This window comes from Lissotriton helveticus, chromosome 10 (assembly GCF_964261635.1).
Source record: "Lissotriton helveticus chromosome 10, aLisHel1.1, whole genome shotgun sequence".
NCBI classification, from domain to species: domain Eukaryota; kingdom Metazoa; phylum Chordata; class Amphibia; order Caudata; family Salamandridae; genus Lissotriton; species Lissotriton helveticus.
In genome coordinates this window covers 1,040,005,996-1,040,019,366 of record NC_136071.1, presented here as the reverse complement: position 1 = coordinate 1,040,019,366, position 13,371 = coordinate 1,040,005,996, and positions in this window count along the sequence as shown.

Here is a 13,371-nt window from a genome sequence, read left to right as displayed (position 1 = left end):
ACTAAATTCTGGGGAAATTAAATCCCTGATCCCCTTTCTGACTACTTTCCCTCCCCCTCCTTAAGCTGCTCTGCCAACCCCCCACACTCACCTACCCCCCTCTTGACACCCCCCTCACCCTTCCTCCCTCATTATACCCCCACACACCCTTCTATGCCCAATGAATCCCCCTTGGCATACTGTAACATTTCTATTTACAACAACACTTTGGTTCCTTCAATGGGTTTCCTGTTTATCCCATAAGTATTTTTTCCACCATGTACCCCAATCTGTTTCCTTTTATTTTGTCTGATCTCCTGTATAATCTGTTTTGTTCAGTTCTATGATTGTTATTCTTGTTTAATTCCATTGCTGATGTAAAGCGCTCTGATACCCTATGGTGGAGCTAGCGCTATATAAAACCTTCAAAATAAATAAATAAATAAATATAGTCAAAAGTGTATTTTTGTATTAGTCTACTGGAATACGTCTTCCGGAGTGTCAGCGAAGAGGGTCTTATCTTGGTAAATGACCTTGAGTTTAGCATGATATAATAGCATATAGTCGATATTTAGGTCTCATAGACTCTTCTTTGTAGCTGTGTATAGGATTTCTGTTGGTCTTTGACCAGTTTAGTATAGTCCAGGAGATCATTATTTTTTGGGATTGGAACATTATGGTCTCCAGTGAGTGGGCTTGATGGAGAGTCACATCCCTATCCACATAGTTCAGTACGTTGGCAATTACCGGATGTGGGTGAACTCCCAGGGGATGCATTTGGGCCAAAGCTCAGTGCGCCCGCTCAATAGTAAAGCAGGATGAGAGTATTTCCAGTAGTAGGATGGAGCATAGCCATTGGTCTAGAAATGTTTTGGGAGATGATTCTTCGCACCCTTCAGGATAGCCTACAAATTGAAGGTTGTTCCTGCATGCCCTCCCCCTGCATCCTCCTCTTTTGCAGTAGGCTCCTTAGTAGTAAGTAGGTAAGCCACATGATTTCCCACTGCATGTCTGTTACTGCCTCCTCCAAGTGGACTCCGCCTCCACTATTCTCTCCATTGCCCTGAGGAGATCCTGCCGTAGCAGTGTGACAAGAGCGGCAGTACCAACTGCCCCTATTTTTGCTTCCAGGGAGTCACGCGATTTGGGTCATGGCTGCTTGGACAATAGTGTCTGGACCAGTCTGTTCTGGCCCTTCCCCCTGTCTCTGGTGGCTGTTGGTTATCTTTTTAGTTGCCTGAGTGAACTTCTCCAGTGTGCCCTGCTTACTGGAGGGAGGGCCCTTTAGCCTTCATCATAGCAGCAGGTGTGGAAGTGGGAATGCCTTGGGTCCCCAGTGACTGAGTCTCCCTGGACCCACCAGCCCTCAGGGTGATGATGGATTAAACCCAGATTCGTTGACTGGGGGTGAGTGTTTGATTTGTTCAAGCGGTCCGTCCATCATCCCCTATTGTATCGCTTTGTTCGCCCTAAGTGTGGCAGGGTATGCTCAGACGTGAGTCCCTTGTTCATTTGGCCACTGGATTCAAGATAGCCTGGCTGATGAGGATTATGAATCCGAAACCGGTCCCAGGATGCTTGTTTCTGGTCCAGGGAAGACATGGCTTGGCAGTTCGGGCTCGACTGTTCCCATGAGGCACAGGGTCAGACTGATTTGCATATAGCCATGTCTGAACTGGGGTGGCTGAGTGAACTAAAGAATGGTGATGGATTAATTCCAGATCAGTTGACTGGGGGTGAGTGTTTGATTTGTTCAAGCGCTCCGTCCATCATCCCCTTTTGTATCGCTTTGTTCGCCCTAAGTGTGGCAGGGTATGCTCAGACGTGAGTCCCTTGTTCACTTGGCCACTGGATTCAAGATAGCCTGGCTGATGAGGATTATGAATCCGAAACCGGTCCCAGGATGCTTGTTTCCGGTCCAGGGAAGACATGGCTTGGCAGTTCGGGCTGGACTGTTCCCATGAGGCACAGGGTCAGACTGATTTGATTATAGCCATGTCTGAACTGGGGTGGCTGAGTGAACTAAAGAATGGTGATGGATTAAACCCAGATCAGTTGACTGGGGTGAGTGTTTGATTTGTTCAAGCGCTCCGTCCATCATCCCCTTTTGTATCGCTTTGTTCACCCTAAGTGTGGCAGGGTATGCTCAGACGTGAGTCCCTTGTTCACTTGGCCACTGGATTCAAGATAGCCTGGCTGATGAGATTTATGAATCCGAAACCGGTCCCAGGATGCTTGTTTCCGGTCCTGGGAAGACAGGGCTTGGCAGTTCGGGCTGGACTGTTCCCAAGAGGCACAGGGTCAGACTGATTTGCATATAGCCATGTCTGAACTGGGGTGGCTGAGTGAACTAAAGAATGGTGATGGATTAAACCCAGATCACTTGACTGGGGGTGAGTGTTTGATTTGTTCAAGCGCTCCGTCCATCATCCCCTTTTGTATCGCTTTGTTCGCCCTGAGTGTGGCAGGGTATGCTCAGACGTGAGTCCCTTGTTCACTTGGCCACTGGATTCAAGATAGCCTGGCTGATGAGGATTATGAATCCAAAATCGGTCCCAGGATGCTTGTTTCCGGTCCAGGGAAGACATGGCTTGGCAGTTCGGGCTGGACTGTTCCCATGAGGCACAGGGTCAGACTGATTTGCATATAGCCATGTCTGAACTGGGGTGGCTGAGTGAACTAAAGAATGGTGATGGATTAAACCCAGATCAGTTGACTGGGGGTGAGTGTTTGATTTGTTCAAGCGCTCCGTCCATCATTCCCTTTTGTATCCCTTAGTAGTAAGTGGGTAAGCCACATGATTTCCCACTGCATGTCTGTTACTGCCTCCTCCAAGTGGACTCCGCCTCCACTATTCTCTCCATTGCCCTGAGGAGATCCTGCCGTAGCAGTGTGACAAGAGCGGCAGTGCCAACTGCCCCTATTTTTGCTTCCAGGGAGTCACGCGATTTGGGTCATGGCTGCTTGTACAATAGTGTCTGGACCAGTCTGTTCTGGCCCTTCCCCCTCTCTCTGGTGGCTGTTGGTTATCTTTTTGGTTGTCTGAGTGAACTTCTCCAATGTGCCCTGCTTACTGGAGGGAGGCCCCTTTAGCCTTCATCATAGCAGCAGGTGTGGAAGTGGGAATGCCTTGGGTCCCCGGTGACTGAGTCTCCCTGGACCCACCAGCCCTCAGGGGTTGTCTGAGGTGGCATTTGAAGTCCAGTTGGGCCAGGCCGTACAGGGCAGCAGAGCCCCAAGAGTAAACAATGGAGTAAACCACAGCGCCCTGTGCGGTCAACAGCGCTGGCACAGCAGGGACAGGTGACACGTGACAGCAACCATCCGCCAAGCGACCAAGGCATCCAATAGCCACCGGGGGGGACCTGAAGCTGGCCAGCTAAGACGATAGACCAGAAGGAGTGGAAGCGCCATGGAAGCCTGTGTGAGATTTCCCCATGGGGTGCTGCATGGAGGAAAAAAGGGTGCCTCGCCTGTAGCGTGTGGATCTCTTTTTCCCATGCTGTCCCTTAGTATCTCCCCCCTGGCTGTGTCAGTCCCGCCCCTGAGGGACCTCCGGATCAGCCCTCTAAGTCGGGTTGAGTCAGCGCCCAAGTGCTCCTGGCTCAGCCACACCCACCCATAACCTTCCACAGGACAGGCGCTTTCCCCACAAGGAGCAGTATCCAGACACCAGGGCCCGCTCTAGGCCAGTGCATGTGTCAGGACGAGCCCCCTCTCGGCCTTCACGGCAGGCATGCTACCCCAGTTTCAGGATGCTAGCAGCAGCTCTCCTCTTACCACAAGAGCCGCCGCTCATCCGAAGTCTGGCATGGGATTATGTGCAGCATTAGTAGCACCAGCAGGCATGATAAGGGACAGACAACCCAGAGATGTGTTAGCCTGAGACCACAGTGCTAGTTGGCTAAGCCAAGCCCTTAACCAGCAGTTTTAATATCAAGAAGGCCAGTTATTAAGATGATACAGAAGAACACAGGTGAAAATATAGAGTTTGAGTTGGATTAGGAGCCATATGTATACTGACATTGGAATACTGAGATCTATTCAAGAGGTAAGCATATGTATTTCATTGTAAATTAGTGAACGTAATGTGATTAATTCAACATAAACTCAATAGTCTCAAATCATTACCTTGATTACATCTCCATGCATGATATCAACAATATTTCTAAAGGAATAACATCTTGGACATGCAATTGTCAGAATTGTTTCTGTCCAAGCTATGTCACCCCAACCACAAAATTGATGGTCTTTCATTTTATGAGACATTCTAATTAGGCCAGCTTTGCCTTCGAATGTGGCTATTTTGCTTCTCAGTTTGCTTTTTGAGAGCGTTGCAATGCAAATTCCAGTTTGATTCTCATTTCTCATGGCCAATGAGAATGCAGGAATTTTAGGACCCTTGTGAAGTTCAAATTGTTCGAATAATTTAAATATTTATGGTTTTATTTAGAAAGCTCCCTTGAAATTAGTAATTTAATGGTAATACCACTCTGTTACTAATAATAAAAAACATTAAATTAAACCAGGGCACAAACACCCTCGCTTTCCTGTGCTCCATTGGGTCAAACATGTTCAGATGTGTTTTGTGCTGTGAACTGCACGACATCTCTCAAAGCAAGTATTTCCAGGTTAAATAATCCTATGAAAACAAAAGGCTTATAACATGAAAGAGGTTCAGTTTCCTCTAACACTTCAGTCATTTGTCTACTGCTAGGGTACCATATGTAGCCTTTCGGAACAACATACGCTATGAAAAAATTTTGGGAGCCCCTACTTGGGCTAGCCCAACATATCTTTTGTATTCATTACTCACTGGAGGAATCGCCCCACAAGGATGACAACGAGCAAATGTTTTTTATGGTGATACTTTTACCTTCATACTTAATTAACAAATAATATTACATATAACCTCCTTCACAATAAGCCATCTGATTGGTAAACATATTTTGTTGGACAGTGAATGTCATTCGAGGCTGGATACAATCACAGATCCCATTTGATGTACTGGCATAATTTTGGAGAAGCCTTTCCCTGTCCTGCCACTGTAGAGGTAATGCAAATTATTGTGAAGGAGAAAGAAGAAACATTAAAACTACCCTATCATCATGAAGATACATTTTCGAAACTTTCTAAAATACATTTTGCAGTTACATTCTAATTTGGAAACAATGCGTTTCCAACATCATTACGTTCTTTTTAATCACCATTGACCATCACAGTATGTCTTCCTTAATGAAACTGGGCTATTAGTTGACGGAGGTGGAAACCCCACTCAAATCGTAAATGTAATCCTAATCAAGATGATCCACAAAAGTCACTAAATAAACCTGTATTTAACCCACTGGTAGCTTGGCACAAAAGCGGTCAGGCTTTGCTTGGTGTAAAATATTTGTGCAGTACTCAAAAAATAATAAAGTGAAAGCACAACACAAGAAAAATCTCAAACTAATTTAGAAAACTAGAGCAAAATGTAATTAATTAAATGACACAAAACAAAAATTAAATCAGTGGAAACATAGTTATGAATCTTTAAATGTTTTAGGTGACAAACTGCAGCAAAAAAGCACAACGCGCCACTTGCAGTTTTCTGGTTGTGCTGGACCAGGAAAGGTTACCAGTTTGCTACTGAGCATTGGTGAGATACAGAGACCAGATAGTGTGAAAAGCCAATCATTACTGGAGATTCGAATGGATGTTCAATGCAGGCTGTTGCTGGCATTGCAAACAACAAGTCTCAGTGGAGCTTTGCATTGGTTTGTTGTCACGGGCGGTAGCTTTCATCATGAAGGGCAAGTCCTGCTGCAAACCTAAGTTTGCTCACAGATGCATCCCAGTAGGCGCACAGTACCACCATGGCCAACTGGGGATGAGGCCCATTCTGCCCTTGAATTAAACTTCTGTTCTCAACCCATGCAAAATTCCACCCATAAGAACGACAACCAACAGAGGCCACTGACAGCTGTCAGTGTCAAGTGCCAGGTCCCTGGTCATCCATTGCCAGGTGAACGCTGCAAGCGTTAGCTTTGGGCAGGACTCACTTGCTCCTGAAGTTTCCCTGATATCTGGGGTTTCTCAGAGTGTGGAGCAACAGCCCCGGTTATTAGGCACCCCCCTCTCCTTACCACTACTGAGCTGCCTCTCAGCCCAAGGTCTGTACCCTGAGAATGAACAGGGACCTAGGGGTATAGAGGGGGTCGAATTATTTAATCTCATCAATTCATCCTTCTGGTATTTTGAGTTTTTGTAACAAGTACAGTGTAGATTCCTGAGGTCGTTACTCTCCTCTAGGTTTCTAAGTATATGGGTCTTTTTTAATATCAAAAATTGTATATGTATTGTGGTCTATGTTGTATGAGTCTGGACACTCATGTTTGTTGTTTATGTCTTTTCCTCCAGCCCTGATGAAGTTCTTTCAAAAACGAAACGCGTTGGCTGTGTTTTATATTCATGCACTTGAATTTATATGATTAAAGACTTTTTTTCTACGAAGGAACTGATTGAGCTTCATTATTAATCCTTGGGTACTCTGGTGGTCCACCACTCCATCGTCTCTGCACTAATTGTATGTGCTCCCACAGACTTATGTAACACTTCTCCACCACCGCTTCATGTGTATTTTAATACAATAATGTTGTTAGATGAGTGTGGTATGCTGAACAGCACTGGCCAGGTCATTTGCTGTTTGAGAGGACTAAAACATGCTATTAGAAGCTTGTTCATAGGAGGCAGGCTGTACCTCCTCCACTTATATTTAACTCATCTAGCTAATCGCACATCTGTTCTTATTTCTTTCTAGTGTGCTTGTTTTATGTCATATAATAGATGTTACCTTCGGTTTCTTGTACTTCCTTGTTATACTTATCATGTTTATAAAGCTTAGGCGAGCCATTGAAAGCTGCATAACGATATGCCACTTTACACATCACAGCTTTCAAGCCTATTTTCACCTCTAGCCCAATATTTCTGAAAGAGCCCCTTGTGAATTTAAAAACCTGATTAGAATGGAACATGAACATCTTTTGTCTATAGTGTTTTGAAACCTCATGGGTTCATATACCCTGTTGATATACTACACGTCCCTGCATGCAATGGCATCCACATGTTCTTTCTTAAATTACTCTAGCAAAGCTAGGTACAATCACAATGTCTAATGCAATAACATTAATAAGCCACAGAAGGATTGTGACAATTTTTTCTTTTTTATTATATTAGATTGTTAATACGCAAATACGCATTTCTGAATTACTAGCGCCGAGAAACCCCTTGGTGGGTAGCTGTAGCGCTATACAAATTAAATAAATAAATTGTTCAGTTTAGATTTTAAAACATTTACTAATGTCACCTCCTACTGACAATACAACCATCTCCCTTGCCCTTTAGATCCAGACTAAACAAATGTAATACTTTTGTTACCAGCAATTGACATATGTTAGAAATCCTGGCACCTTTTTGATAAAAGAGTTACCAATTACTCCCAGTCAACAGAAGAATAACCTTCTAACTCCTCACCCACGCATAAAGGACCTTTACAATGCCGAACCCGCATACCTGAATCACCGCCTCACATTCCACATACCCAACAGACAGCTCAGCTCCGCCCATCTTTCCCTGGCTACAATGCCACAAATTCACAAGACCAGAACCAGAGGAAAGCCATTCTCCTAACTCGCCTCTAGACATGGACAGGGTCGGACTGGCTACCGGGCAGTTGTGTGTGCTGCCGAGCTGGGGGCTGATTTCGTTGATAGGGACTTGCGTGTGAAAAACGAAATCCGTTTTGCTTTTTTTATTTTATTGCACACGCAGGTCCCCATCAACAAAATAAGCCCCCAACAAGAGAAATTAGCCCCCAGCTCGGCAGCACACACAACTGCCCGGTAGCCAGTCCGGCCCTGGACATGGAACACCCTTCTCATCCACCTCAGGAAATCACCCTAGATGACCCAATTTAGGAAGGACTGGTTTTTCGGATGAACTCAGCAATTAGTCTGATTCACTGCACCCCCCACAGCGCCTTGAGACCTTCACAGGTGTGTAGCCGTGCTGTACAAACCCTGGCTGATTGATTGATTGACTGATTGACTCATAAATATTTAAACATATAACTGTTCTGAAGCAGAGTGGTGCACACACTTTGGAGGTCTTTAACGTGACCTTGCAGCATTTGTGAATTATGTGCTGTTTTTTTTTACAGACATACATTTGAAGACCTGGATTGTTAAACTATAATTAAGTTGAGACCGAACTCCCACAAAGTCCAAAATATATGACCCCTGTTAAATGAACTGTCTGTGTCTTGATCAGACCTGGTAGTATAGCTGAAGTAGCTAGGGTTTTCTCGGAGAAAATACAAGTTGTATATTTAATTTAATTTAATTTAATTGCGGGTTTATATAGCGCTAGGAATTGACTCCCGGAGGAGTATCTCCACGCTTTGACCGCTGGGGAACCCGTCCTGGCTCACCCCGAGAGATGGTCCCTGATGAGTATCTCTAAGGTGCGACCAAGCATCCCCGGCGGTCTGGGGGGGCGTTGTGAAGATGAGGCAAGCTGATGCCCAGAGTTGCCGAGTGTGGTTTCTGACTAGAGTAGGCACCGAGGCGAGAATTATCGAGTCCGCTGACCCTGGTCCACGACCCTGCCGCGTCGGGAATCGAACCCTGGTCCCAGGCCGTTCTCTGCTTACGGGTCTGCCGCCTCTAACCAGTGAGCCACACTTCTCCACATCAATATGTGCAAATATTAACAAAAACAACTTTATAGTTAAAAAAACAGAAACAATTCAAAGGTCATAAACATATTAGATAAAAAGAGAAGAACTTAATAGAAAGCCACAGAAGGAAATAGAAGTGAAATGTAGAGATCAAATGTCATATTTGTTTCTCAGCCAGAATAGCTGCAGTGCGACAGCACTGTTTTTGGCACTGAACCCTTATTCGTTTATTCCCATGAAACTTATATTTGTACATAGATTCATTTAAAAACGAGTTCTGCTCAACTTTGCAGATAGAGATTTTTGTTAAAAAGTACCTTAATAAATACTGCCAGACCATCCAGGCTGGGTCTTCTTACACCCATGCATGATCTCCATTTGAATGATATCCAGGTGAGTTTTGAAGCTAAAAATGATATTTTGATATGTTTTATTATGCAGATTTGTAGAGTGTGCTGTCACCCAAAAGTGTATTCTGGTGCTGAGCAGGTGTGAGCCTAGCACACCTAGGGCCTAGTTGTGATTATTGAGGTGTAATGGGTCAGTGTTACATAGTGCTTTGACAGTGTGGGTGAGGAGTTTCAATTGTGCTTGTTTGTGAATGGGGAGCCAGTGGAGCGCCTTCAATTCTGGTGTGATGTGAGTACAGCATGGGAGGTTGAGGCTGATTCTGGCCTCTGAGTTCTGAATGGTCCACAGCCTTCTGGTTTTGTTGATTCCGGCAAAGAAGGTTTCCCCATAGTCTAGCTTACTTGTGACAAGGGCATTTTTTGATGGGTTTTTATGTGCTGATTGGTAGCCATTTTGAAAATCTTCCTCAGCATTTCCCGGGTATGGATGCATGAAACATTGACTTAGAAGGTCATGTCAGATTTGCTGATGATGATATTCCTGACGTTTTTAGCATGCGTGCTGGAAGTGGGTGTCCATCCTAGCTCTGTTGCCCACCAGGTGGAGTCCCACAATGATATGCTCTTCCCAAAGGTCATGGCGGAGTTCAGATTAGACTGTTGGTCTTCATCAAATGGGTGACTTCAGTCATGCAGGCTTTGAATTTGAGCCAGGTACTTGGTGTCTTGTCCATGAGGGAGAGAATGAGTCATTAGCTTAGGGGAGGACATTGATATTGTGAGAGCAGATGATGCTGGCTATAAGGATCACGTTTGCATTCAAGAGCCAGGCTCAGGGAGGATCTATGCGGAATTCCACAGGTGGAGTCCCGGCCCGGGCATCTGAGCCATATGGTGCCAAGCTGACTGATTGGGTCCTTCCAGTCAGGAGGGAGCACATCCATCGGAGTGTGCTTCCTTGGATTCTTAAGCTGTGTAGATGTTGGATGAGTGGGACATTGTGTCAAATACTGTGGGGAGGTCCAAGAGGATAAGGGCCCCAGTATCTCCTCTGTCTAGAGTCATGGGAATGTCATCTGTGGAAGCAATGAGGGCAGTTTCGATTCTGTGGAAGGGTCTGAAACCAGACTGAGTGATGTCAAGGAGTTGGTGGTCATTAATGTATTCAGTGGTGTGTCTGTTTCTGATTTTCATAAAGAACATGGCAGAGAATGGTAGCAGGGAGATTGTTGTAGTTGGTGAGCATTGAATGGTCTGCAGAGGGTGTATGTTTTCAAGCAACTGGGAATGTCACTGAACAGGTGGAGGGATTCAGAATGGATGTGAGCATGGCGCTGATGGGTTCCAGTTGTCTGGAGTAGACATGATGAGGCAGGGGTCCAATGGGGACCCTGTGTTGGTGGACTTCATAGTGGCAGCATTTTCCTCTGGGGTGTTGAAGGGCCATGTGGTTAGCATGGATTCTTTATTAAGAATGGGATTTGTTTGTCGAGGTCTGTTGGGTCTGATTGAGGTCTGAAGTATCTGTAAATTGCTGTGATTTTGTTGCTGAACAATTGAGAAAGGTTATTGCAGAGGTTCTTTGAGGGTGTGACTGAGGTGGAAGCAGCCGATGGTGATGTGAAGTATTTGCTTTTGTTAGTGCTGGCATCAATGCGGTGCACCAGATTGGAATGTTTGGCAGTCTAAATCATTTGGTGGTAGCGTTTTAGGGCGTATTTGAATGTGCTTCTGTCTGCATCGTCCTGGCTCATTCTCCATTTGCACTCCAGTTGTTTGCAGTGGCATTTCATCAGTCTGATTTTCTACGTGTACCAACTGGCCTGGGGTCTGGATCTTGTTGTATTGTTGTGTTTGAGGGGACACGAGAGTCGGAGCAGGTGGTGATTCAATTGTTGATATTCTTGATGGTTTGGGGAGGATGTTGCTGTGTTCAGGTCAGACAGTTTTGCGAGTGGTGTTCCAGTCTTTGTCAATGATACTGTTTAAGTTTTGGTGGATTGGTCTGGCGGTTGAGCTTGTGCGCTGGACCAGGACACGAATACTGAACTCGACAAAGGCGTTGTCTTAACATGGGACTGGTGTGGGCTCATTGACTCAGATGTTGCCAAAGTTAATGAAAATAGTGCCCAAGAACTGGCTGGCGATGTGTGTACATCACATTACTCATTGGGCGAGAGACAGTCTTCCAAGGTCTTTAATGAGTTTTCTTGAGTTGGGGTAGGCGTGGTCTTCCACTGAGCTCTTCAGGTCTCCAAGTAGGATGAAATTGTTAGCATTCATGGTAAGAATTTTAACTCACTAATTCTCTGTACACATAATCTGCAGCACAATAACCAGTTCCAATTAATTATCTGGATTTATTTGCAGCAACAGTTTCCTCTGTCACATGGCTTGCTGCAACATTAACACACATGAAAGAAATTTCACAGGAGCAGGCAAAAGAAATGTCCAACTGTACATGCTCCCAAGGGTATCTAGGTTACATAACTTTCTATACTCTCCATCCACATCTGAATGGGAACATAGTGCTGTGCAAGCTTCACTTGCAGGACTTGCACTCTTTTAGAATTGGGCTTCAGCAAAAGAATAGCATCACTAGCTCTTGCTCCCAGATGTTTAAGATACAGCTTGAGCAATGCTCTCCACAGATTTCTATCAGGATAGTTCCAAATGCAAACACTTTAGGGCAGGGCTTTGTATCATGACATTAGATCATAGTGTGCCACCTTTAGCACCAGTCTGAAGTGCTGCAGAATCAGAAGATGAATCTGTAATCATCAATCCTGCTGCTTTAGTGTATGTGCATGCATGTTTGCCTTTGATCTGGCTCTAGTTGACCCTCATGCTAGATAAACATAATATTGTGCTTCAAATGGCACAGTGTGCAATGTGGATGTAGTGCTGTCAAAGGACGAAATAATCCCATAGCAGCTGAAGTGTGTACTTTGGGTGGGTCTCTAGCGAAGTGCAGGATTGGTGCCACTATATTTGTAGTTCTAGTGTAGGGTGTTTCATTTGGTAGAAAATGGAGCTGACCCCAATAGAAGGACGCCTTCCAATACCTTCTATTTTTGCAGGCTCTGCATTCATATGTATAGCACTAAGCTGGACATTGTCATCATGACTAGTGCCAATTAGGATTTCTTGAAATATTTAAAGGTTATCTTGGTTACCAGGGGCCAAGAACTGGTTCCATCATCAGAAAGGAGTTTGTGGTTCATATCATCTCATACATATTAAGTTGATGAATCTTTCATCACAATTCTTCAACAGGTTCATAAGTCAGGACCATTTTCAAATGGCGTATTACCTCCATTCCCTTCCTTGCAATTTGTTAGCATGTACAGAATACAATGTGCTTGCCCCTAAAAAACTGCCTTACACCATTTCCATAATATTAGGGAATTGGTCTGTCAAGATGGATGCAGACGAAATAATGACTAAACATCACTTCTAGGTAGACACAATATTCCTCCACAAGAACTTTCACATGCAACACCATGTGCCTGATGAAAAAAGCTGCAGGTCACAAGAGGAATATGACAGCAGGCTGAACAATCCTCTGGAGAATCTTCAAAGAGTGATCACATAAACACAATAGGCTCAAAAATTAAGTGGAGACTACACGCCTGAATGAAGGGGTGGCAAGCATCAGAACAAACTGGTGTTGCTCTTGTCCATCAGGAATATTGCATATGAAATGTATGGATCCCTGTGCTGATGACAACACAGAAAGCAGCCACCTCACTAGTTCTTCTGAAAATGCAATTGTTTTATTTTTAGACTCGCGGCTCGAGGTGGGTCGGGACTCTGACCCTGTGGGAGACCTGAGGAGCCGTTCTTCCACCGGGGGACTGTTTGCTGTTTGCTGCTCTCTGCCCCTGTTTTCTGTGTCCGGGGATTCGGCGGGTGCGGCGGCCGGGGACTGCGAGTACCAGCATTCCCTTGACCACCAACAGCTGGTACTCTTCCCCTGCCGGCCCCGCCTCCTGCCTGCTGCTACTACCTCTTGCCGCCCCCGCTCCACGGGTGCGACTCGCGGCTCGAGGTGGGTCGGGACTCTGACCCTGTGGGAGACCTGAGGAGCCGTTCTTCCACCGGGGGACTGTTTGCTGTTTGCTGCTCTCTGCCCCTGTTTTCTGTGTCCGGGGATTCGGCGGGTGCGGCGGCCGGGGACTGCAAGTACCAGCATTCCCTTGACCACCAACAGCTGGTACTCTTCCCCTGCTGGCCCCTCCTCCTGCCTGCTGCTACTACCTCTTGCCGCCCCCGCTCCGCGGGTGCGACTCGCGGCTCGAGGTGGGTCGGGACTCTGACCCTGTG